General features: G+C 37.5%; 1 long non-coding RNA gene across 4 annotated transcripts in view; it reads left to right on the forward strand.

The window, feature by feature from the left end:
• LOC147833233 (uncharacterized) overlaps positions 1–25,666 on the forward strand; it is an 89,668-nt gene that overhangs the window by 28,610 nt on the left and 35,392 nt on the right. The window contains exons 2-3 of one of the 4 annotated variants that reach the window (XR_015510767.1): positions 8,379–8,646; positions 8,740–10,298. The exons of the other annotated variants lie outside the window; for them this stretch is intronic. This is a non-coding gene — a long non-coding RNA (uncharacterized LOC147833233). Of the gene's footprint in view, positions 1–8,378; positions 8,647–8,739; positions 10,299–25,666 lie in introns of those variants that run through there. 4 annotated transcript variants of the gene reach the window in all.

The raw sequence follows: 25,666 nt of genomic DNA on the forward strand, positions 1-25,666 counted from the left end.
AACAGGGAAAAGATCGCGCATGTTTTCCTTTCTTAGTTCCTCCCACCAGAATCAAATCTGCCCTTTCTTTTGGTAATTTATTTATTTTTTCCAGGAGATTACAGCGCACATTTTGGTGTTTTTTTTTTCTGTTTTATTTTGTCTACACGGGATATGCGATTGTGCTCCCGTGTTGGAGTTTCCTCAACAAAGAGCTGGTCTTTGAGTGAATCTAAAAGCATTTGTTTAAAGCAGACCTGGGAGTCGCGGTGTTTTAATTTGGGATTTGTCATAGGAGGGTGGTTTAGGGCTCTCTGCGTGAACTGAGTTTGGTTAAATAGCTTGCATTGTTTCTGCTAATGTGTCATGCTGTGAGATGCGAGTGAAACACTCTGCACTTTGACTGTACAAACACTGCACGAGTACAGCTTCAAGTTTACAATAAAGCACAGTTAGATCACTCCTTCCTAAGGACTACAGCGCAGTCTTGAACTCGTGAACATGTACGTTTAATTAGTCTGAGGGAGGATATCTGCAATTGTTAAATTGATTTAAAAAACCTGTAGATATGAGAACGCTGGAGTCCGTGCAGAAACTATTGCAGTCCACGTTACTGATACGATTATAGATTAACTGTGGTATGTACATGTTGTTTTGGATTCCACATGCACTGCTGATGAGTCTGAGGTTTGCTTAGATCAGGGGTCACCAATCTCGGTCCTGGAGGGCCGGTGTCCCTGCAGGGTTCAGCTCCAACTTGCCTCAACACACCTGCCTGGATGATTCAAGTTTACCTAGTAAGACCTTGATTAGCTTGTTCAGGTGTGTTTCATTAGGGTTGGAGCTAAAATCTGCAGGACACCGGCCCTCCAGGAACAAGTTTGGTGACCCCTGGCTTAGATTAAGGGTAAGGGGGGAGTTTAGGGTTATAATGGTTAAAGAGTTGTATATTTAGGGTTTGAATTTTGGCATACTTGTCTAACGTTAGATTTTAGGGTAAGTTTTTGTATTACACACTGAAAAAAAATTTCAGAGATGATTGCTTGGATTTACTAATTTTATTTTTTACATCTAATGTCTGTAAACAATTTATTTGGGCTGAATTTAAACAAACAAATTAAGTTGAATTTTATTACATTTAATTTGTTTGTTTAAATTCAACATAAATAAATTGTTTGCAACAGTTTTGCAGACAAATTTTTTTTTTCAGTGCACCTGATTCACACAGGGTGTCAGTGCCAACGCTTCCTCTTCACTTTGAATGGGGGATGTCAGGCATTGCCGAACTGCGTTCGCTTTAGTGGCGTTGTTCGCTGCCGAAGTTAGGAATTTCTCAACTTTTTCAACCTTTCAAGCACGAACGGATGTGTTAGCCAATCAGATCGCTTTATGCAAATACACCAGCTCATACAGTAGCCGATTGCGGACTGATTTCATTGGCTGACTCTGCTATGACAATCGTCAACTTCAGACACGCCCTCTGTCAAGCGTTGACGCTGAAGCCTCGTCTGAATCAGTCATTACAGGTATTGGTAGGCCCACACGAAATCTGCGCGCAGAATTGCTCAGATTTCTGCAGATTTTTAGCCCATTATTAATTCTGTTTATTTACTTGAGTAAATGTGTATATCTGAATTTATTAGTTTTTATTCAGTTATTTATTAATTTTTATTTCATATGTTAAGGTTTTAGTTATGATACTCTGCTGGATACTCCCAAAATAATTCCGCAGATATCCGCAGATTTTTACCATTTTTCTCAGCAGAAATAGCAAAAAACGTCTGCAGATTCCGTCTGGCCCTGGTTATAGGTTAGGTTTTTGTTAAATTATGATTAAGGTTAATAAACTTAAGCTACTGTAAGTCTTAGGGTTAGGGTTTATACCAGGTGTTAGGGTTATTATTGTAAGATTGGACTTTCTTTGGGTCGTTTTCACATCACACTGCTGGCTTTGGTCTGAACCAGTTGAAATGAACCAAAATGCAGTCATGTGACAAAATCCACATCTCTCATTGGCCAGATGTTGTTATTTCCTCAACTGCTTATTGATTGGTCAGAATTCACGTGCGGGAAAATGCCAGTGAACTCCCGCAGGTAAACAAAACCTTTTACTCTGGAGGGACGACTGCGCTGGCTGATTGTATCCCTGCTTTAGACAAACTATACATTACGAGAATGAAGCGCGGCCGCGGCTGGAAAACGATGTTTAATACATCACTCGTCACTTCAGGAGGAGCCGTGAATTAATTTAGCTAAACTGCGACATGCTCATCTTGCGGAAATATTACCAATGATCCATCAGGTAATGTTTTCCCCTCTCTCTCTCTCTCTCTCTCTCTCTCTCTCTCTCTCTCTCTCTCTCTCTCTCTCTCTCTCTCTCTCTGTTGGTAAAGCGCTGTCAACAAATATTTTTCCTCCATTTCCCATAATGCACAGTGCATCGGCCTACGGCAGCTGGATTAGTCCAAAAGGCGCAGTACTGTTTGTGGTTGGACCTGTTTAAGTACGGATCATATTCTCACCGCAAACGAGCCGCTCCAGGGTTCGTTTGAAAGCGTACTGAAACCACCTCTTCAAGCAGGTCTCGGTACTTTTATTTTGGTCCGCTTTCGGTGTGCACTCGAGTACGATTGCTGCATTCACACCTGCCCAAACCAACCGCACCAAAAGGGGAAACAAACTCTAGTGCGATTCAATCCAACTAAATATGGCAGGTGTGAAAGCACCCTTACAGAAAGAATAGTTTGGGGAGGGCCTTCATATTGACTTTTTTAAATGAAATACTATGATTTACCAACTAATTTGGGCACTAATGTGGTACTTTAAGGAATATGCTAGAGCATTGTATATATGTCAAGGTAGTCTAGGCCCATGAACTTTTGTGTTGTAACTCCATGGTGGATCTTTTGCCCATTTTGTCTCAAAACTCCATGTTTGGGTGCTGTCAGAAGCATTATTTAACCAAATAAACGTATTTATTTTCTTATTAATACTGCATGTTGTTAATAAACAAATCTTTTGAAATGTTAGCACTGTGATGCTCATTTGACACTACATTTGTAAAAACAAAAACAAAAGCAGCTCAATATTGTGAGTTTCTGGGAAAGCCTCTCTCTGGAATCCCTCTGTCTTTGTCCACTCATCTCCAGCATTCGCCACTCAGTATTCTAGTGCGCTGATCTGGCTTACGGCAGTGTCGCTCCATCTCTGGCATGTGTGTAGACTGTGGCGGCCATTGTGGCTCTGAAGAAGCCACACAAGAAAGTGCATTGTTCTTCCGGGGGCCGATTCGGGAGGTTTTTCCCAGAGCCTCCCGGGTCAAGTTTTTATAGGGCCTGTTTGGTTTTCGAATGCTCGTCCCCTCCCTCGCCGCGGATGTAGTGTTCAAACTTGTCTACATTTACTCCTTGTGTTTTTGTGCACGGTCGATGGCCTTTTAGAGAAAAGTGGCTGAAATAAGTCTTTATTCTCCTTTTGTTGGCTCATATTCGCTGTTTTCATGAACTCTGGCCCCGGCCATGGCAACAGCAAGAAAAATGTTAACAGTGATTGACAGGATTAAGGAAACCCCCCGTCCCCGTACGCATTTCAAACACCGGCAGAACAATGGCATCGGGTGTGATTGAATTAATGAGCTAGCGTAGACTGTCAAAGGAGCACACATACTTTACATAAACCTGATTATCTTTGCGTGGCAGAGACTGGCGGAGAGGCGGGGTGCGGGGGGGCGGACGGCCTTTCATTGGCCACCTCTAGCGGAAGCATCAAAGTGTGGGTCGGGGCTTAGAAAGTGTTCTGGCGAGGCTCGCTCTCGTCTGCATGGGCTCCGCTTAGCATAAATCAACCGTGGGCTTTTAACAAATCTATTCAAGGAGACCCGAAAACAAGGCCTCAGCACTCTCTCCCTTTCTTTCTCTCTCTCTTTCTCTCTCGATATATCTCTCATTCTCCAGAAATGATCTCGCTTTAGTCTGTTTTTGTCCACTGGTTGATGGACTGACACATATCTGGCTGTTGTTGTGATCATTGTGGAGTTTTCTGCTAAAATGCGATGTCCTTTTTTTTAAAAATTTCTCTCTCTCTCTCTCTATCTCTCTCTCTCTCTCTCTCTCTCTTTCTCAAGAATAGATTTTGCTTTGACACACAGGGGTTAAACAATGAAACTGAAATGCCTGGTTTTAAAGCACAATAGTTCATTAGTATGGTGTTGGGCCTCCTTTAGCTCCAATACAGCTTCAGCTGGTGTTTGGAAGGACAGACTCGAGTCCTGCACAGCAGCCAGAGGGTCTCTGAGGTGGTCTTCTTCAGAATAGTGTTCAGGTCACTACTGATGCTCCTGGAGGAAAACCTTTCCTGACTCGCTCCTCCAAAACACCCCAAAATGCTCAATAATGTTAAGCTCTGGGTGCTGTGCAGGCCATGAGAGATGTTCAGCTTCACTGTCATCTTCATCAGACCGCTCTGTCTCCAGTCCTGCTGTGTGTATTGCTGCATCATCATCCTGACACACACCACCACCTTCAGGATACAATATTTGACCCATTTGTAACAAGGTCCTCTAGAATGGGTTAGTAGTCCTTGGTATTGACGAGCCCATCTAGCACAAATATTGGACCTAGGGAACACCATGATATTGAGGCCAAACCATCAGTAATACCCCCCATGCTTCACTCCGGGCATCAACCAGGGTGGCTTCAACCCAAAGTGTTTTTCAAACAGGATGATTTTGACATCACATTTCGAGTGTTGTATCCTCCCTCCAAATGCCCCATCAGCACAATTAGCTCTCTAAGCTTCAATAAAAAATAAATAAATAAATATATATATTTTGGTCACACTTTACAATAAGGTTCATTAGTTAATGTTAATTAATGCATTTACTAAGATGAACAAACAATGAACAATACATTTACTACAGTATTTGTTCATGTACGTTAACATTAGATAATGAAAATACAGTTGTTCATTGTGAGTTCATGTTAACTCACGGTGCATTAACCAGTGTTAAGAAGCATGAGCTTGGATGTTAATAATGCATTAGTAAATGTTCAATTGGGATTAATAAATGCTGTACATGTGTTGTTCATGATTAGTTCATGTTAGAAAATGCATTAACTAATGAACCTTATTGTAAAGTGTTACCTATATTTTATATATATATATATATATATATATATTTTTTTTTTTTACTTGAATCTTTCCCAATCCTTGACAAGACACGTCGTCAATTAAAGAAACAATGAATGTTTCTCTGCCTTTGATTGTTTTGTTTTTTTTACAGTAAGGTAAGCTCCAACGCATGTACTGAATTAGTTGCTGAACTTCTGGGTCTCCTGATCCTAGATCAGTTTGCATGTGAAAATGAAAAGTTGTACAACTTGCTTTTGTCATTTTCCTTTTATCAGGGCTTGCGACAGCAAAAAGATCCACGCCATCAATCTGGACAATTGTGTATTTTAAAAATGCGCTACTTTGAAAAACAAATCTGCTCATATATATTCGTTTTTCTCAGCAAACATATTTCTAAAGATGCTGTTGACTTGACTTTTTTAACCTTTTGTTAGTAACAACTAAATCAATACATATATGAGAAGAAAACAAATCTAATTAGTTTAAAAATATTCTGTGTAATAAAATGACACGGGATAAAGTATTGAACACATGAAGAAAGGGAGGTGTAATTCTGCAGTGAAAGCCTAGACAGCAGCTGAACTCTCACAGTAGTTCTTCAACAAACAGACCAAACAAGTGTGACTCAGAGGGTGCTGAATTAGGTTACGTTGCATCTACATGCCAATTATATAATAATCATTAGACTGTAAGTAGACCATTAAGTTGGGGTTAGTGTTAGTGTAAGTTGACATTTACTTGCAAAGTTTCTTCTAGTCAGTTAAATGTCTGTTTTGCAGCAGTATCAGCAGATATTCAGCAGACAGTCTACTAATACTTCAAAATAAACCATCAAAATAAAGTGTTACCACCCTCTGCCCTTCATCAGTGTAAATAAATATCAGCTGCTTCAGTCCAACACATACATTAGCAGGAGGATGAAGATGAGCCCAGGGTGGACATTTCAGCAAGACAATGATCCAAAACACAGCCAAGGAGACTCTTAGATGCTTTCAGAGAAAGAAAATCAAGCTGTGGAATGGCCCAGCCAATCACCTGATCTGGATTCAATAGAGAATTCTAAATGAAGCTCAGATTTGATAGACGAGATGCACAGAACAATCAAGATTTGCACAATCTGTTGTAGTCTGCAGTGAGTGAAGCATGAGGCTTCGTTCTCCATATAAGAGGCGTCTTTTAAAAAAGATGTTTAATTGTATTGTCATTTAGTTTACGCATACAGACGCATTCTGATGAAAAGGTTTGAGCTCATCTACTACCACTGGTGAGTGTTAACTTAGTGTAATATTGCTTGAATTTGTTTATACAGCCACAAGATGACCTGCTTTCCACTTGCTAACCTGATTAATACACATATGATAAGGTAGATTTTGCTTGTGTAATGACATTTTCATTCGCAATACCCCATTCATGTTCATTCATGTTCATTCATTCATTCATTCATTCATTCATTCATTCATTCATTCATTCGATCAGTTATTCGTCCGTTCATTAATTAATTAATTAATTAATTCATTCATTCATTCATTCATTCATTTATTTGGTCAGTTTTCATTCATTCATTCGGTCATTCGGTCATTCATTCATTCGGTCAGTTATTCGTTCATTCATTCATTCATTCATTCATTTATTCATTCATTCATTCATTCATTCATTCGGTCAGTATTCATTCGTTTATTCGTTCATTCGGACAGTTATTCAGTCAGTCAGTCATTCATTCACTCATTCATTCATTCAGTCATTCAGTTATTCATTCATTCATTCATTCATTCATTCATTCATTCGATCAGTTATTCGTCCGTTCATTAATTAATTAATTAATTAATTAATTAATTCATTCATTCATTCATTCATTTATTTGGTCAGTTTTCATTCATTCATTCGGTCATTCGGTCATTCATTCATTCGGTCAGTTATTCGTTCATTCATTCATTCATTCATTCATTTATTCATTCATTCATTCATTCATTCATTCGGTCAGTATTCATTCGTTTATTCGTTCATTCGGACAGTTATTCAGTCAGTCAGTCATTCATTCACTCATTCATTCATTCAGTCATTCAGTTATTCATTCATTCATTCATTCATTGATTCGGTCAGTTATTCATTCATTCATTAACTCATAGTATAACGCAGCTTGAATTGCAGTTTAACTGATGGTGTCTCTTGTTATTGTCCATCATCTCGCTCTGTTCAGTGTTTGCGTCAGCATGAAAGTCTGTTTTTAGTTTTATTATGAAGTCGGTGTGTTTTTAAATGACACGGATGCGGCTCAGCACAGGTCCGCTTCACACACTCTCTCTATCTCTCTAATGTATTGCTGATGCCGTGCATATTGAAAGTTATAAATTGTACTTGGCACGGCGAGTTGAGGTGCATAAATTGGAATTGTGGGATGTCAGAGAGTAATATACTTAGCATTATTCATAACGGAGCAAGATTAAAGCTCTCTACAGAGCAAGGCTCTGTGTGTCTGACATGCGAGCTAATGCAGGCCTTTATCAGCGCGCGGTGTCAGTAATAGATATTCCTGTGGGTTCTGTGCACTGTGTTTCACTCTGCTGATAGAGCAAAATGAATTAGGCCACAATAATGTTCTTCAGGGCGCTGTGTTTCATCCCACAGTCTCGCCGCTTGTTCCCATCGTGTGCACCAATACAGCGCTATGAAAAATAGCTCCATAAATCTGAGATAACGGGCAGAATTTTCCTCTGGTAAGACATATGTTCGGGAGAGACGCTCAGACCTCTGCTATGGGTTTTATTTTGGCCGGAGATCTCAATGTGTCTCATACTGTGACCTGAGCGAGAAGGTCTGGCTTTACAGAACATATAAAGTTGAAATCAGAATTATTACCCCCCACTGTATATGTTTCCCCCCATATCTGTTTAACGGAGAGGAGATTCCTTCAACACATTTCTAATCATTATATAGACAGCACATAATATTAGACTAGATATTCCTCAAGACACTAGTGTTCAGCTTACAGTGGCATGTAAAGGCTTCACTAGGGTAATGAGGGTAAAGTTAGGGTAATTAGGCAAGTCATTGTATAACAGTGGTTTGTTCTGGAGACAATCCAACACTAATATTGCTGAAGGGGCCAATAATATTGAGCTTAACATGACTTTAACACTATTAAAAACTGCTTTTATTCTAGCCTAAATAAAACTAATCAGACTTTCTGCAGAAGAACAAACATTAGAGGAAACACTGTCAACATTTCCTGAATCTGAATTTGTGTCTGAATCCACTTTTTCTGTTTTAAGGATGGATTAATCCACTCTGCGCCCGGCGCATGCTCTAACAGGGCTGGGAACTCTTCATGAGTTCTGGCTGTGTTTTGAGCAGAACCTGCATTAAACCAATCAGAGTCCATTCATTACCATCCCTGCAGATTAATCAAAACATCATGCAGAGAAGAGAACATCTCCAGTGCGGACGTCTGGAGCCATTGTGGTCCTGAAGGTTGTCACTGCTTTATTCACTTGTAGGATGCAAATATAAGAGAGATGTGTAAATCCAGACACAGCTGAGGTGATCACCACACACACTCGATTACTCTCTGCTTGTAGACACCAGCGTCAGTTTTTATCAGGCTTTTGATGCGTGTTTAATCTCTTCCTTTAGCATGACACAGTTGTGCGTTCACCTTCATGGCTTCATCACAACTGCACACAGCGAACGTCCCAAACCAGCGACTGATTCCCCAGTCGGCTTTCTGAGCAGCGGCAGATTAAGAGCACTCCATCTGCAGCAATTACAGCAATGAGGCGCTCTTCATGCCAATTTGAGCATTTCTCTGGGATTAAACCTCCAGCAGCCTCCTGAGGAACGGTGGACCATTAAACAACCACCGAACACGGCCCGTACGATGATTTTAGCACATGTCGGAGATCAGGGCACGGATGGTGTTGTATTTCGAGATTGTGGCGATGCTGATGGAATGGGTGCAAACCGTTCCGCTCATTTTATCGGCCATAAATAAACATCAAGAGCTCTGGTTTAATTTTTTATGAGGGTGATCATGCACGGATCACTCCTGTAACCCTTTCTAATCTTCCCGCTACGCTACCTGAAAATGGTCAAGTCGTCCCTGTGGACCGCTTCGCATCTCCGTCGGGCATTTCTTTTTTTTCAGCAGGCGTGTGGCTGAAATTGGAACGAGTATGTAATTCGAAGGTGCAGGCCAACAAAGGCTCCGTTTTTCTCCAGACAAAGCCTTTCCGCGGCGCAATCGAAGAAGCTGTTGGCTCACCTTGACAGCTCCTCTACCCACAATGCACTAAGTGGATGATTAAAAAGAAATGGAGGGTTTTACTGCGGGGTGTGCGTGGCCTCCCTGGAGTCCCGGGAGCCGCTGGAGCGCAGAGCTACAGCTGTCCTCCAAACAAGCCCGACATTCTTTATTTATTTCTTATGAAATATTGATGCGTGTTATGAAAGGTTTAAAATAATGTGTCTAGCCTCCTCTGGCCCGGGCCACGCTGTTTTCTAATGCATAAATAATTCTGGGCCCTCGGACACAGACATTACGTGGGGATGTAGCCAATGTATCACATTCTTTCTGCCTGAGAGCAAACGGCGGCCGCTCGTAATTTCCTACATTTATACAATCGCCGCGGATGCTTAATAATTGATGGACAAATTTAGGGACTAAAACTCCAACACAATATGACTTTATGTCAAAGGGTTAGTCCCTGCGGATTGGAGAGCGAGGGGGGCTCGTCCGGGACGCCGGCCGCTAAAATCTCGCTTTGATTTTCTGCCGTTTCTGGCAGCGTGGCGCCCTTGATGAGCTCCGGCTGTGCATGGCTGGAGATAAGCGAACGCTTTAGCCCATTATGAGAGAAGGGGGAAATGTTTTGTTTCTGAACACAAATGGGTTTTTCACACTGACATGAACCCGGTTTGATTGCCTGGCCGACACACAGATGTGATGGGGCGACCTCTCGCTTTCTCATCTTAATATCGAGTGTGATGTACAATTATGCCCGCAATTGTCAGCCAGATCTATTTGCCTGATACACATAGCGGGGTTGCAGGCAGCGAGGGCCGCATGGCAATTTCACTCTCAATGCTTCAATTAACATGATACAGCTGCTCTGAACAGCTCCAGTAGAGTTTGCAGTGTCCTGATATCCTTACTGTACTGCCAGCATCAAATAAAAGAGCCCATTTAACCCGTGTATTCAACGCAGACATGTTTACAGGGTTTTTAAAATGCTCAGAGCACCACTGAAATGTCATTTCCATCAAATAAGGTTCTCATATGCTTCAATTGTATAATCACCATGTTCGCTTTATAATTGATGGACAAAAACTAGGACTAAATTCCAACACAATCCCTCGGTTTCACAAACAAGGTTTAAGGCTAGTCAAGATTAAATTGCATGTTTGAGCTGTATGAACTCAAATTAATTTGCGGTGAGATGTCTTAAAACATGTCAGTGTCATATTTTATCACCAGGTGCACACCAGTAATATATTTTTCTTAGGCCATTTTTATAAATGTGGCTTAAATAGCCTAATTGAACTAAGGCCTAGTCCTGGCTTAATCTAAGCCCTGTTTGTGAAACTGGGCCAATATGACTTTAGTCCCTGCAGATTAGGGGCTCGTCCGGGATGCACTTCTTACTATACTGCAGATGCAAATAAAAGGCCATTTAACCCATGTATTCAGCACAGACATATTTACAGAGTGTTGAAAAATGGCATTTCAGTCTAGTAAAGTGCTTGTAGTTTACTACATTTGTATAATCTCTATGCATATAATTAATAGACAAATATTGGGATTAAAATTCTAACACAATATGACTGTCAAAGTTTTAGTCCCTGCAGATTGAGGCCTTGTCTGGCATGTGCTCCTTACTGTACTGCAGATTTAAATGCGAGGCCATTTAGCCCATATATTCAATACAGACTTATTGTGTTTAAAATGTTCAATGTGTTATTGAAATTGCATTGAATGGCATTTTGATTAAATAAGGTGCTCGTAATTTACTACAGTTGTATACTCGCCATGTCTGCCTAATAATTCATGGACATATTGAAACTAAAATTATGTACTTGTCAAAGTTTTAGTCTCTGCAGATTGGGGGCTCGTCCGGGATGTGCTTCTTACTGCACTGACAGCTTCAAATAAAAGACTATTGAAATCATGTAATCATGTAATTAACACAGACATATTTACAGTGTTTCAAATGCTCTGTGTGCCACAGAAATGGCATTAAGACAGCATTTTGATCTAATAAGGTGCTCGAAAATTACTACATTTGAATAATATCTATGCTTAATAACTGATGGACAAATATTGGGATTAAAATTCTGACACAATATGACTGTCAAAGTTTTAGTCGATGCAGATTGGGGCCTTTTCTGGGATGTGCTCCTAACTGTACTGCAGACTCAAATAAGAGGTCATTTAACCCACATATTCAATACAGACTTATTTTAAGGATGTTTAAAATGTTCAATGTAAAATGTTAAGCATCATTTAAATTGCATCAAATGGCATTTTGATTTAATAAGGCTTTTGCAATTTATTGCATGTGTATATTGCCACCTTCACTTTATAATTGATGGACAAAATTCCAACACAATCTGAGTTTGTCAAAGTTTTAGTTCCTGCAGATTGGGGGCTCGTCCGGGATGTGGTCTTTACTGTACTGTCAGCTTCAGAAACAGGCTATTTAAATCACGTATTTAGCACAGACATATTTACAAAATGCTTAGCGTGCCACTTTCATGCCTTTAAAATAGCATTTTGGTCTAATAATTGATTACAAATTACTACATTTGTAAAATCATCATGCTCAATAACTGATGGACCACTTTAGGGGTTAAAATTCCTACACAATATGACATTGTCTAAGTTGCAGATTGTCCGTGATTCACTTCTTACTGTACTGCAGATTCAAATAAAGAGGTAATGTAACCCAGGGCCGTTGCAACCTAGGGAGGATTAGAGGTTATACGTCCCCCTCACTTTCAGAGACGGACCATTTAGAAACAGGTGATTAATAATTATATGAATGTAAACATTTGGATCTCATACAGCTGCATTCACAAACACACTTTTAAAATGTCCACTACACCCTTAATGTAACCCACCACATGTTCACAAGGGACTAAAACTTGAACACAATATGACTTTATATAGAGATTAATTGAGTTAGCATTTTTGACATTTGAGTAAGTTAATAAGGAATGTTGTAGTATTTCAGTGTTGGTGTAGCAGTAATACAGTGATTTGACTTACTCTATGAACTAAAGTAAACAACATTTAAGGTCTTCAGATGGCACTGCTTATTTAGGCCCATAACAGTAGCTTATATGTCTATGTGCAAAACCCTCACACAGTAATGATAATCATACAAGTCATATTATTATGAAAAAGCAAACTAATATATGATCAGTGCAGAAGTGTCTTTTTTATCATATCACATTTTATTGTCTATTTTTATCGTCTTTAAAGTGAAATAACTGAACATAAACATAAGAAAAATGTTAATTTCAATTTTAATACCATAAAATTGGGGGCTCGTCCGGGACGTGTGAGTGGGTTTGAGTGAACACTGCTGAAATACTGCACACTGCTGTGGGAAAACCCAAACACTCCCAGAGTGCTTGATCCAGATCATCTTGTTTCCTTATAATAGATTTGAGGACTGAAATTTGCTTTATTTTAGAGGTTTAGTGAAGGCAGACCATTTTTAACCCTCAGGAAGAGCGCTGTACACACAATTATAGACAACAGGAGGGTTAAAGTGTGCAATCTGAGTGTGAAGATGAAGGATTTTTCCGTTTATCCTCTAATGATCCAGAAGAGCAGAGATGGAGGTTTTGGGTCATCAGTGCCAGACGTTTGTATCGACTGTCAGCTTCTGAGAGCCAGTGTTTCGTCCTGATGACTGCCTGCATTGATTTTAAAGTTAGAGTATTTTGCGTTAATGTCGCGCTTTGTCTTCCCTCTCCCGGGGCGCACCGATTCACTCAGGGGTCTGGCTCTAAATACAGACTATAGCTTTAGCGGTTCGATACCTGTGTTGAACTGCTATAAACGCTTTTCTTACTTACAGCATTGGTCTTGTTTCTAGTCCAAATATCTCAAAATTCTGAAATCAAGAAGCATTTTCTTCAAAAGCTGAAAATATAGTCTTGTTTTAAAAAATATTGAGTCAAAACTAAGTGAGTTTTTAATTAAACACAAGGCAAAATAGTCTGCTAATGGGGAATAAATATAGAAGTATGTCAAAATCAAAATTGGATTATTTTTCTTCCCCGTTGGCAGATTATTTTGCTTGTTTTAAGGTCATTTTGACTCAATATTTCTAAAAACAAGACTATATTTTTAGCTTGTGTAGAAAATGCTTGTTGATTTAAATATCTTTGGACTCAAAACAAGACTAAAACTCTACATAAGAAAAGCCTTTCTGGATAATTATGATGGATTGATGATGGATCCTTTATTTTATTTTATTTCATTTTGCAAATAAAAAAATAAAACAAAGCTGCTATATTTGCCTCAGATATTTTCATTATTCTTTAATTTAATTACCAATTATTATCATTGCCTGCTGGATTATTTCCTGCCTGTTATTAAGATATAAACTGTTTATAATAAGCAGCACATATTCTTCATGATCTTTACATATCTCGGCCTACCCATTATCTAAATCCAATTACCCCCTTAATAACTATTAAAAACAGGAAAATTGGACATTTATTGAACTGAAATGTATAGTTAATGGTTTATTAAAAGCAATAACTGTACCTTAAATAAAAATATGACTGAAATTTTTAGCATTAGGATAAATTAAAATCCTTTTTGCCTTAAAACCAACCTTTTTAGGGTAGCTTTTATTTGATTTTATTAGACTTTAGTAAGATTTTTTTAATCTATTATTATTATTATTTTTTAATTATCTTATGCATTTATAATAATTTTTTAATTATTTATTTTTATAATTTATTTGCATTTTACCGGTAACATTTATTGCTGCCCATTTTATGTCAGTAAAGTGCCTTGGGATGTAAAGTTTATTATTATTATTATTATTATTATTATTATTATTATTATTATTATTATTAAAGTATTTGCATATATAAACAAACAAACAAACAAACAAACAAACAAATCAATAAATAAATAAATTATTAATTAATTAATTAATTAATTAATTAATTAATTAATTAATTATACTTACTGACCTCAACTTATAGTTTTTAAAATGTATTTTAACTATATATATTGTATACATCTATATACTGTAAGTATATTATTATTATTATTATTATTAATATTATTATTATTATTATTATTATTATTATTATTATTATTATTGAAATCATTTGCATATTTTATATATATAATATTGTGTGTATATATATATATATATATATATATATATATATATATATATATATATATATATATATATATATATATATATATATATATATATAATTTATAGAACAGTTCTGTCTGATTCTTAAATCTGACTGGCTGATAGCTGTGCAACACTCTGCAATAACAACACTCGTACAGCCTCTTCACCCTTGTGTATTACTCCACCAACATAGTGACAGCAGATCAATAAACTCACTGCAGTTTGACAAATATTGCATCTGTTGGACAACAAGATGCACTGTTGAGGCTTTTTTAGGAGAATGTAGTTGTTTAGATTGCAACTATGCAGTTTATTTTAAGGATAGTGCCTATTTTAAATATTCGGTGGCGACAGAGAGCACATAATAAGCCCTTAAAGGAGAAATTCTCAGCGTAATTTTCAACTACAGCTGATCAAATCATTATTAAACAGGTGAGTGACACTCTAAGTGATTGACACTAAGTCCATCTCTCTCTTTAGTATGTTGTAGTGCTTTATTTACACCACAGTAATCTGCTAGTCTTGGCTTTGGCTTTTTCAGGGTTAACGATTGTGATCTCCAGATTGCAAGATAGAAATACAAGGAAATCTCTGTAGAATGATGGCATTTCATGCTGTTCAGCCTTAAAATCTTAATATGTGAGCAAAATCAGCTGTTTTGTCTTCACATTAGACATTACGCTAGATAATCACTCAAACAATAGCTCTAAAGTGGCGTTGGTGAATGAGCAACAGCTCCTGCAGATGTGAATGAATGGCGGAAGAAAGTAGTCCCTAATATACCAGGGTTTTTAGGCTTGCAGTGTTTGATTTTCTTCTTTATTTAAATGATCATGCCGTAAAACTGTTTTATAAACGCAATATCACGTGAGTAGCAGTGCAATATGGCTGTATATCGGCACTGGTGGGGGCACTAAGGAACTCAGCCTGCGGCCTCAAGTCAATGCACGCCTCCCACCAGTGCTGATACACAGCCACTGCTATTCATGTGACATTGCTCATATATATAATATTAACAAATATATTTACTGTAATAATAATAATATAATATAATCAAGTCAAGTGGAGCTTTATTGTCATCCCGCTACATGTGTGGACATACAGAGGAATGTGGTGTCTTGCAGGACCATGATGCTACATGAATTACTCATAAATACAAACACAACACTGGACATAAGAGCTAAAACATCTGCATAACTAACTTATACTATAAGATACACCGGTATTAGTTTGATGTTGCATGAGTTTCTTTATCAGCTTGACATTTAGAGTGTGTGTGTGTGTGTGTGTGTGTGTGTGTGTGTGATGAGGTTAAGTTTTCAGATATTCAGGGTTAACACATAATATTGATTTCTGTCCTCCTGCCATTGTGGTTTGAAGTGTAATGGCCTGTGGCAGAAGCGTGTCAATTAGTGCAGGTGACGATCTTTAAGGGCCAATGAATACAGAAATGAGCATCTCTCTCTCTCACACACACACACACACACACACACACACACACACACACACACACACACACACCTCCTGCTCTATATCTGAGAGTTTGACTTCTCTGCGTCTCCTCTGAGTGAAAGCAAGAGTTTCCATAAACAGAGCTGACCTGCAGATCAATGATGACCACTCACTCACACACACACACACACTCGTCACACACTCGCAATAATGCTCCAGGACACTCTTTATTCTGGACATTCTTTATAATCAGCTGACACACGTGCACATATTCACACATACTCACAGGCACGAGACGCACATTAACACACGTACGCATACACACACACACACACACACACACACACACACGCAAACACTCATGCTCATACACACGCATGTGCACACACACATATGCATACACACTTATGCACACACTCACATACACATGCACACATTCATGCTCACTCGCAAATACACACGCATGCGCACTAACACATGCACACACATTCATGCACACACTCGTATATGCAACACACTCATGGACACATCCATGCATACACTTACAGACGTACACACTAACAAACATTCATGCACACACTCAAATACACTTACAAACTCATGCACAGACACACACGCGCACACATTTACGCACAAACACAGAAATGCATGCACTGACACAAACATACACACACACCCTCCCACATACACACACACACACACACGTTCTCTCTCACACCAACACAAACTTGCAACGCTATCTTTATGGGGACATCCCATAAATGTGCACAAACACACACACACACAAACTAACATACACGTGCACACATTCATATACGCATACACACACACACACATACTCGCACACATACACACATGCACATTCTATCTCACACCAACACAACCTTGTACAGCTATCTTAATGGGGACTTCTCATAAATGTGCACACACACACACACACACACACACACACACACACACACACACACACACACAATAGCAAAGCTTTCTTTATAGGGGCCTTCCTACCTTCCTATACACAAGTCCCCACAAGGTCATAGTTTCCTGGTATTGCTATTGCTATTTGGTTCCAAATGTGAGAAATACATGGTCTACACACACACACACACACACACACACACACACACACACACGGAGCACTAAATGAAGCTCTATGAGTCCAGCTCAGCTTTTGTAACCATGATTAATCTGATAAATAATAAATAAATCAATCTAGGCCTCAGACAAGGACAGATTCTGAGCTGCGGGAAGCGTCAGACCCCCTCAACTGCTGCCTGTAGCTGCTAAATTCATTATTTCATGATTAATTTTTGGGGAAATGAGAAAAAAAAAGTTCTTAAAGGTGTCCGCTCTCAGCTCTGAGTTGTTTGATATCTGTCAAATGCCACACACACACACACACACACACACACACACACACACACACACACACACACGCATGCGTTATTGTTAGACGTGATTTTCTGGGTGCTTTAGAAAAGCCTACAGGCTCTTGACTCCGGGATCAGATGTTGATCATCTGAGGATAGATTAAAGCAACACTGTCCAACAGCTCGTGGACACGCCGGCTTTGAATAACCTCCATTCTGTCCGGGTTCACATGTGTTTGGTAATGGAAGCGTCCGGGCCTGAATGTGCGGATCAATTTTTCAGCAGGTCAAACTCTCATCTGTGCTCCTCTGTTTGTTGAGCAGGATTGCGTCAGCCGTTTCTCCTCAGTTATTCCTCACAGCAGATTTAAATGTAAATGATCCTTCCTTGAAGACGTGCGCATGCGTGTCCTATTACTGAGGCAGCTTCAGCATCAGAAACACAACTGCACTTGAGTCATAACCATACAGGCATCGCAAATACTGATGCTGCTAAATTGTTGTTGTTATCAATATTAATATTAATAATGATATTTAATAACAAGAAGAATTATTATTATTATTATTATTATTATTATTATTATTATTATTATTATTTATGTTTGCATAAGCCTCAGCTAAACATATCAGGAAAACAATTCTCAAGCATTCACGTCACTTCATTCTTAAAATTAAAATAAATAAACAAGAAAATCATAAAGCGCAATTTGTTGAACTTGAGCATAGTTGTTTTAAATAGTTCATTCACATTTTATTAATTAATAAATTTTATATATATATATATATATATATATATATATATATATATATATATATATATATATATATATATATTCATTCCATTTAATTATTTATTTATAGTTGTTTTTTATTTATTTATATTTATGTATGTATTAAAATTTATACTTATACATTTATTGCATTGTGCAATTATGTGAATTATTTAAATCATGACAAAATGACAATTTTAAAGCACACACTTATCAAATATTTAATAAATTTATTCATGCATTCATTCACTTGTTTCACATGCAATTGAGCATTATTTGAATCGATTTATAATAATGTAATATTATATTTATCAATAATTAATTTATTAGTTTATTTATTTGTGTTTATATATATATATATATATATATATATATATATATATATATATATATATATATATATTTAAATATTTTATTTTATTTATAAATGTATTTATTTATTTATATTAATCTATTCATATATTTATTTATATTCATTTCATACTTATATTTATATCAATTAACTAATTAACATTATTTATTAATATTTATATACATTTTATTATTATTATTATTATTATTATTATTATTATCAATCACAATGTATCTATTTATTTATTTAGTTATATTCATTTATATTTATATTTTTATTCATTTATTTATTGCATCATGCAATTATGTGAATTATTTAAACTATCACAAAATGACAATTTTAAAAAGCACACACTTTATTAATAATTTATTCTTTCATCCATGCATTCATCAATTAATTTTACATACAATTGTGCATTATTTAAACCAGTTGACAATTGGTAATATTAAAAAGCATTTATTTATTTATTTATTTATTTATTTATTTATTTATTTATTTATTTATTCATCTCATCATGCATTTGTGCATTATTTAAAACAATTGAACATTTTAAATAAGTTCTTTACATATTTATTTAAATGATTTAAATTATTTGCCTGAATTATTTAACTAAATTTATTTATTTTGTTTGTAGCATACTTCATCATTGAAACAACATTGTTATTTTGTATTATTTTACCAAATAAAAAAAAAAAATACACAAAAAACATGCAATCTAATATAATTGTATGCATTTACAGTATGTATTTAGTCACTGCATGAGTTATCTAAAAAGGAAATGACTTGCAAATTTCACTGGAGTTGCAGTAGAAGTGTTGATGTGTCTTTAGTGACTTGAGCTGGCTTTTTTATTTCCAACTCTTTTTGCTTCCCGTCTCCCTTTCAGTCAGCCGTTTGTTTCCTGTCCGTCAGTAAAGCGACACAGGCCTGCCCTGAAGGCGGGTCACAGGACCCAGGGTTTAATAGGGCCAACAACCCAACAAATCTCCCCAGGTCCTGCATAATATATCCCCCTGCCCAGAATGAAATAAATAAATGAGCAAATATCTGTTTGCGGTCTGACAGAGCACATTGTCTGAGGCAGCTCTACCGGTTGTTACAAGCGTCAAGACATTAGGCCAAACAATAGCGGGATTGGCAGCATCATCAATCACACGGCCTGACAGTTGACTTGGGTTTGTTTATTCCTCTCTGCATAATAAGCGATCGGATCAGGTTTAATTAGATATTGGGTAATCAATCATTGCCAACAAGGTACTTGGCTAGCAGGTCTCAGCACGTGGCGTTGTCAAAAAGTAAATGACAAAAGCCAAACCCTGCGCGGCGACGGTCCAAAAAAAAGCAGAGCGTGCTATTAGGAGGTCCACGTTTGAGACGCAGCCTGATGAAGACACCGATGTCAGATGCAATTAACTCTGCCAGCAGCACAGCATATTTACATAATGAATGAGCAAATGCAATTTTAATATGTTTGGTTCACACTGAAATGCAGCAGAATCTGTCTGATCGCACCACTGGAGGAATATCGACTTCTATGTGCACAAACTGCATCTGCTGTTCTAAAGATTAGGTGAAACAGCTTCTGAAGATCAAATGCAACGTTTCGTTTATCCTTTCATTCATTTTTTTCAGCTTAGTCCCTTTATGAATATGGGGTCACCACAGTGGAATGAACCACCAACTTATCCAGCGCATGTTTTACGCAGTGGATGCCCTTCCAGCTGCAACCCAACACTGGGAAACATCCATACACACTCATTCACACACACACAACAGACAATTTAGCTTACCCAATTCTCCTATAGCGCAGGTGTTTGGACTGTGGGGAAACCGGAGCACCCAGAGGAAACCCATGCAAAACCTAATGCCAACAGACCCAGCTGAGGCTCGAACCAGTGTACTTTTTTATTTATTTATTTTTTTGCTGAGAGGTGATTGTGCTACCCACTGCGCCACCGTGACGCCCCAAATTGCAACATTGTTTACAAATAAGTTTCAAATATTGAATCAAAGTGCAACGTTTTACCTTATTAACAGAGTTAAACTGTTGCTTCCAATTTTGATGTGGATTGACATTGTTTCATAATGCAACTATTTATCTTTGCAAGACTCTTAAGATGAATTAAAATGATAATTATCTTTATATAGGGATGGACACAGAATGAAACATTAGCCCCTTTCACAGAGTGATACCAGTAAATATCTGGAAAATTTCCGGAACGACTTTACCGGTAATATCAAAAAAAGCTGTTCACACAGGCGAGGACGTTACGGAATTTTTCCAGAAAAGACCGTTCACACATCCAGTCCAAAATAGCTGTAAATTCTGACATCATTAACCAGAAATGAGCTCTAAACGGCTGCGCTTTTATTTGTAAACATTTGACGACATTACAAACTCTGTGGATGTTTAGAAATGTAATTAATGCATCACGTGTGTACAACTACGGTGAAAACATATAGAGAAACACTTTCACATGTCGAGATGTGCATGATATGTGTGTGTGCTGGCGCTCACGGGCTGTTTCATGGGCACACGCAAAGCTTATCATAAGCATCTTATCGATAATTATTTACACTGTTGGCTTTAAGAGGAACATATAAGCGTTATTTGACTAACTTCTAGCAGCTAAATGTGTCTGTGAAAATATTCAAAGGCTTTTATTCTCATAAACCGTGCGGACGTGATTGTGTCTGACTGTTCTGATTGGCTAAAGCAGACGTCTCACGTCAGCACGTTCTAGACGTGCACGTGCTCTTTCCGGCAATCTTCCTTCTGCGTTTACACAGCGCAGCATTCCGGCAATTTACCGGTAATCTTACAACTTCTCTTTCAGGAAAATAGCCAGAATGAATTTACCAATATTTACAAAAAGGGCCTGTTCACACATACACACCTTTCCGGGATAATTGCTGGTAATTTTCCGGAAAGGTCTGAATGTGTGAAAGGGCCTATTATATCTAAGTTATTAAGGATGGACACGACATGCAAGATTTGCTCATAGCAAGTTTCTAAAGAGATTCATAATGCAACATTTCAGCCAAACAATCCTAAGAAAATGAATACAAAATGCAGCACTGTTCATGAACAAGAACGCAATCATGAGTTCATTACGTGTTTTCAAAAGCAGATTCACAATGCAACTTTAGCTGAAGTTTCTGAAGATGAATTTATAATGCAACATTCAGCTTAACATAAAAACTAATTCAAAATGCACCAAAATATTAACCAGCATAACTCTCCCTACATGGAGATGGACACAACATGAAGCGCTGTATTTTTGAAAGTTTGCTCACAGCATCTTCAGAAAATTAATACAACATAAACATCGTATGTAATGCTGAATTCATAAAAACAGATTGATAATGAACCTGTTTAGCCTACATTTCTGAAGACAGAATCAAAGTGCAGCATTGTATCTTCGCACATTTCTAAAGACTTTCTTCAGTCTGATTTCAGGCTCAAATTTCACAGGAGCCCATGTTCTGTTTCCCGACATGCTATCTGGCCCATTTTACATCTCAAGGACGTGTAGCGTGTGTCACAAAACCCCAGCGTGGGGAAAAAGCCCTGTTAAACCCACAGAAAAGGTGGATGCGGAATGAAGCATCTGCGCCTCCGAGCCCCGCCAGCGCCGCTGATGAGACAGTTACAAGTTTACAACATCTGCCTACTAATGTTTGATCAGTGATAAAATATGCCAAGGTGACAACATCATGCTGCCCTGCATTTGTGAGCCGAGGGCCTATTAAAATTTCAGCGGCCCGAGAGTAGAGCCCTGATGGACCCCTCGCTCCCCGAGCACTGCGCAGGATTGAGGCGACTTCAGCACATGTCAGAAACAATATCCGGTCACGTTTGTTGTGCGAGTAACCCTTTGCTGACGTGCTGAGAGTCCCACTCTGGAACAAAGGAAAGCCCATCCCACAGAAGAACACCGTAAAAACAGCTAGCAGCTTCACATGCTTTGACATTCATGTTTTTAGATTTTATTGTTCCATCATATGTGTGCAGAAATATCTCAAACATCTCAGTGAACATTCTTGCTTATCTGGAAAACGATGCTGAAGTCAGAAATTCTGTGTGTTACTTGCCAGAATGGCTGTCTTTGTTTTGTTCATTAAACCCGCCCAACACCAGTTTAGCCAATTATAATTCAGCACCCCGGGTTGCCAGATGGTGGAAAACAGCGTATTTCATTAATTCAGTCAGGAAGGCTCTCAAAGTGTGACTCTCGAAGACTCTGAAATGAGACGCAGATTCAGAGTTCCACATGAGCTGGTTTTAATTAACAAATAATATAAATATTGCTAACGTAAACATTAGGTGAGCAGGTCACATTGCTAGGATACATTCTGCTAGGTACATTATACTGCCTTCCTGTACTGTATATTATTAAGACACTATCACTTTATCAAAATTATTCTGCACTATATACTGTTTTTATTATACTGTATTTTTGCACTATATAGTGTTTTATATCTATAAACTCTTTTTGTTTTTTTACTTATTTTATTAAATTTCATGTATAATTGTATTTATTATCATTTATTTTCTTAAATTCTGCTTTCTGTATTAATATTAAATGTGAGGCACCTAGAGTCTGAGAGTAACGCATGTTCAATTCTCTTTATGTATGCAAAATTATTATTGCTTTGAGAATTGTAACTAAAAACTTAATTTATTAAACAAAAGAAATAGTTTTTAACTTTTATTGAGTGTTTACAATGCAAATATATTTAGATCCACTTGTTTTGTAAAGAAAGCAAGCCTACCATCTAATATATCTACTAAAGGACAGGAAATATTAGTTTACAAACTGCATTGTAAATAAATCAAACGAAGACTTTCATATTAGTCGATATCATTGCTTTATTTTAAACTGAATAAATAAAAATTTACACACATTTACAGAAGCAAATACAGTAAAGACTCAGTAAAGGGCTGCAGGAATGTGCACGCACAGATTCCATGTGCCTAGTGATGAGCAATTTGTCTGTTTGCAGCAGAAGAAACAGGACAGAAATGTAAACACAGCCATTCAGAAGCACAGAATAGAGCACTCGCTGCACTCCAGCACAATTCTGAGCTTTATAATCTAATGAACACATATTAAAGCTCAATAAAATGATTAAATGTAGAAGTTGAATCACTGATATGTGTTTGGTATGTTTCAGTTCTGAAGTTTAGTTTCAGACGCTTTATTCTCCAGATCTGAGCTGAACTATCTGCTGCTGCTGTCAGTAGTGTGGCAATAAATGTGCTGTAAAACTCACATTATTAGCATTTAACACTGAATAAAGCACATGAGCTGTACCTGAGCGGATCATGGTCAGTTTTCTGTTGTTCAGCTGCAATAGAAGCCATTTTTGTTGAATACATTTCAGGTGTTGGATAGGACAAAAACTCCTTTTAACATAGAAAATTTTTTGCCCAACTGACTTCCACTAGGAAGACTTTTTTTTTTAATTGCAAAGCCATGACAGCATATAATCATGCATTCTTGAGTGTTGGTGGTTTTTACTGTTGGGAAGAGGTAAAATGTGTATTTTTTCTCTTGATCATCAGTTGACAGCATTAACCCTTTAGAAAGCCTGTGCAAACAGAAAAGGTGTCTGGCTTTTCACATGGAGTCCTGTGGAGTAAAACAGCAGATTCCACTGTGTGTGCATAAATACAATTAGTATAATCAGTGTATCTTTCGTCCATTCCATATCCATTTTCATGCAGGAAGGAAAACTAAGTAAATGGCTTTTCAGTTTTTCTTTTGCTTAAAAAAAATGAACAAATGATATTTTTGATTTGTTTTTTGTTTTAGGGTAGGAAAACGGTAAAATTACTTTGAAATTCATTATACACATGTAGGTGGTGCTGAAATGCCCTTTTTCTTCAAGTTGGACAACCAAATCAGAGCTCATGACGTCGCCTTCAAAATAATAGCCCTATATATATATATATATATATATATATATATATATATATATATATATATATATATATATATATATATAGAGAGAGAGAGAGAGAGAGAGAGAGAGAGAGAGTTGAAGTCAGAATTATTAGCCCTCCTGTTAATTTTTTCCCCAATTAATGGCTTTAATAACTCATCTCTAACTGATTTCTTTTCTCTTTGTCATGATGACAGTAAAAAATATTAGACTAGATATTCAAGACACTTCTATACAGCTTAAAGTGACATTTAAAGGATTAACTAGGTTAATTAGGTTAAGTCATATATAATTCATATATTATAATCATATAATTCATATATAATTCCTTCTGCCTCGTGCCATTACTTTTATTTATAACACAGTTTAAATCTGCCTTAAATGAGCCTTTAGACTCGACAGCCAAGCTCGCTGCTGTTGGCAATGTCAATCTGGCAACCTGCACTTGCCTGTGTTTTCTGTTATTTTCCTGACTTCTCTATAAATTATTTCTTATATAACATGATTTCAAACAGCTAAAACTGCAGTCACTTTCTATAGTCTCATAATGCAATTCACAACCATCAATAAACACACAAAATAAGGAAAGGCTGTTTTTACAGCGCAGCTTCAGGTTGTCCTGCGTGACTCTGGCCATCAGAACAAAAGGCTGCTGCGTGGAGGACTGTTGCGTTGTTTTGTCAGCCGTTCCCAGGTCTCCTTTGTTGCGTATCGCGGATGCCAAACCCATTCTCCAACCAAATGTCATCTGTCAGCGCGCGGCTCATCAGTTCAGCAAGGTGCATCAAGCGGAGACGCCTCTCGGGTGCCAGTGCCAGAAAACATATTGCGTTTGCTGAAAAAGCACTATGAGAAGATGCTGGCTGGCCAGATGTGATGCCAACATCTATATCAGACTCACTGTAGTTAATGTGCAGCTGGATCTGCGTGCCAATGTACTTATTTTAAATCAATTTTATTATTGATACTCCTGTATTTATGGTCTATAGCTGGCTCCTCATGCAGCCGGATCTGTTTATCAAAGACTGATGTGTCGATCAGTCTGAAAAGGCAAACACTACATCTGATCTGAAGGACTGCTCTGGTGTAAACTCTTCTGAATCTTGCAAAGACACAATGTAGCAGTATTGGAAATTTACTAAGCACAACTGTACATTTTACATTTGTCTTCAAAATCTTGATAATACACAATGGAAAAAATATTGTTTATATACAGTGTTACATTGATTTTACTTTTTAAAATCACACTAAACTACAATGTTACATTTTTAA

Source organism: Danio rerio, chromosome 16 (genome assembly GCF_052040795.2).
Source record: "Danio rerio strain M-AB ecotype USA chromosome 16, GRCz13ab, whole genome shotgun sequence".
Classification (NCBI taxonomy): domain Eukaryota; kingdom Metazoa; phylum Chordata; class Actinopteri; order Cypriniformes; family Danionidae; genus Danio; species Danio rerio.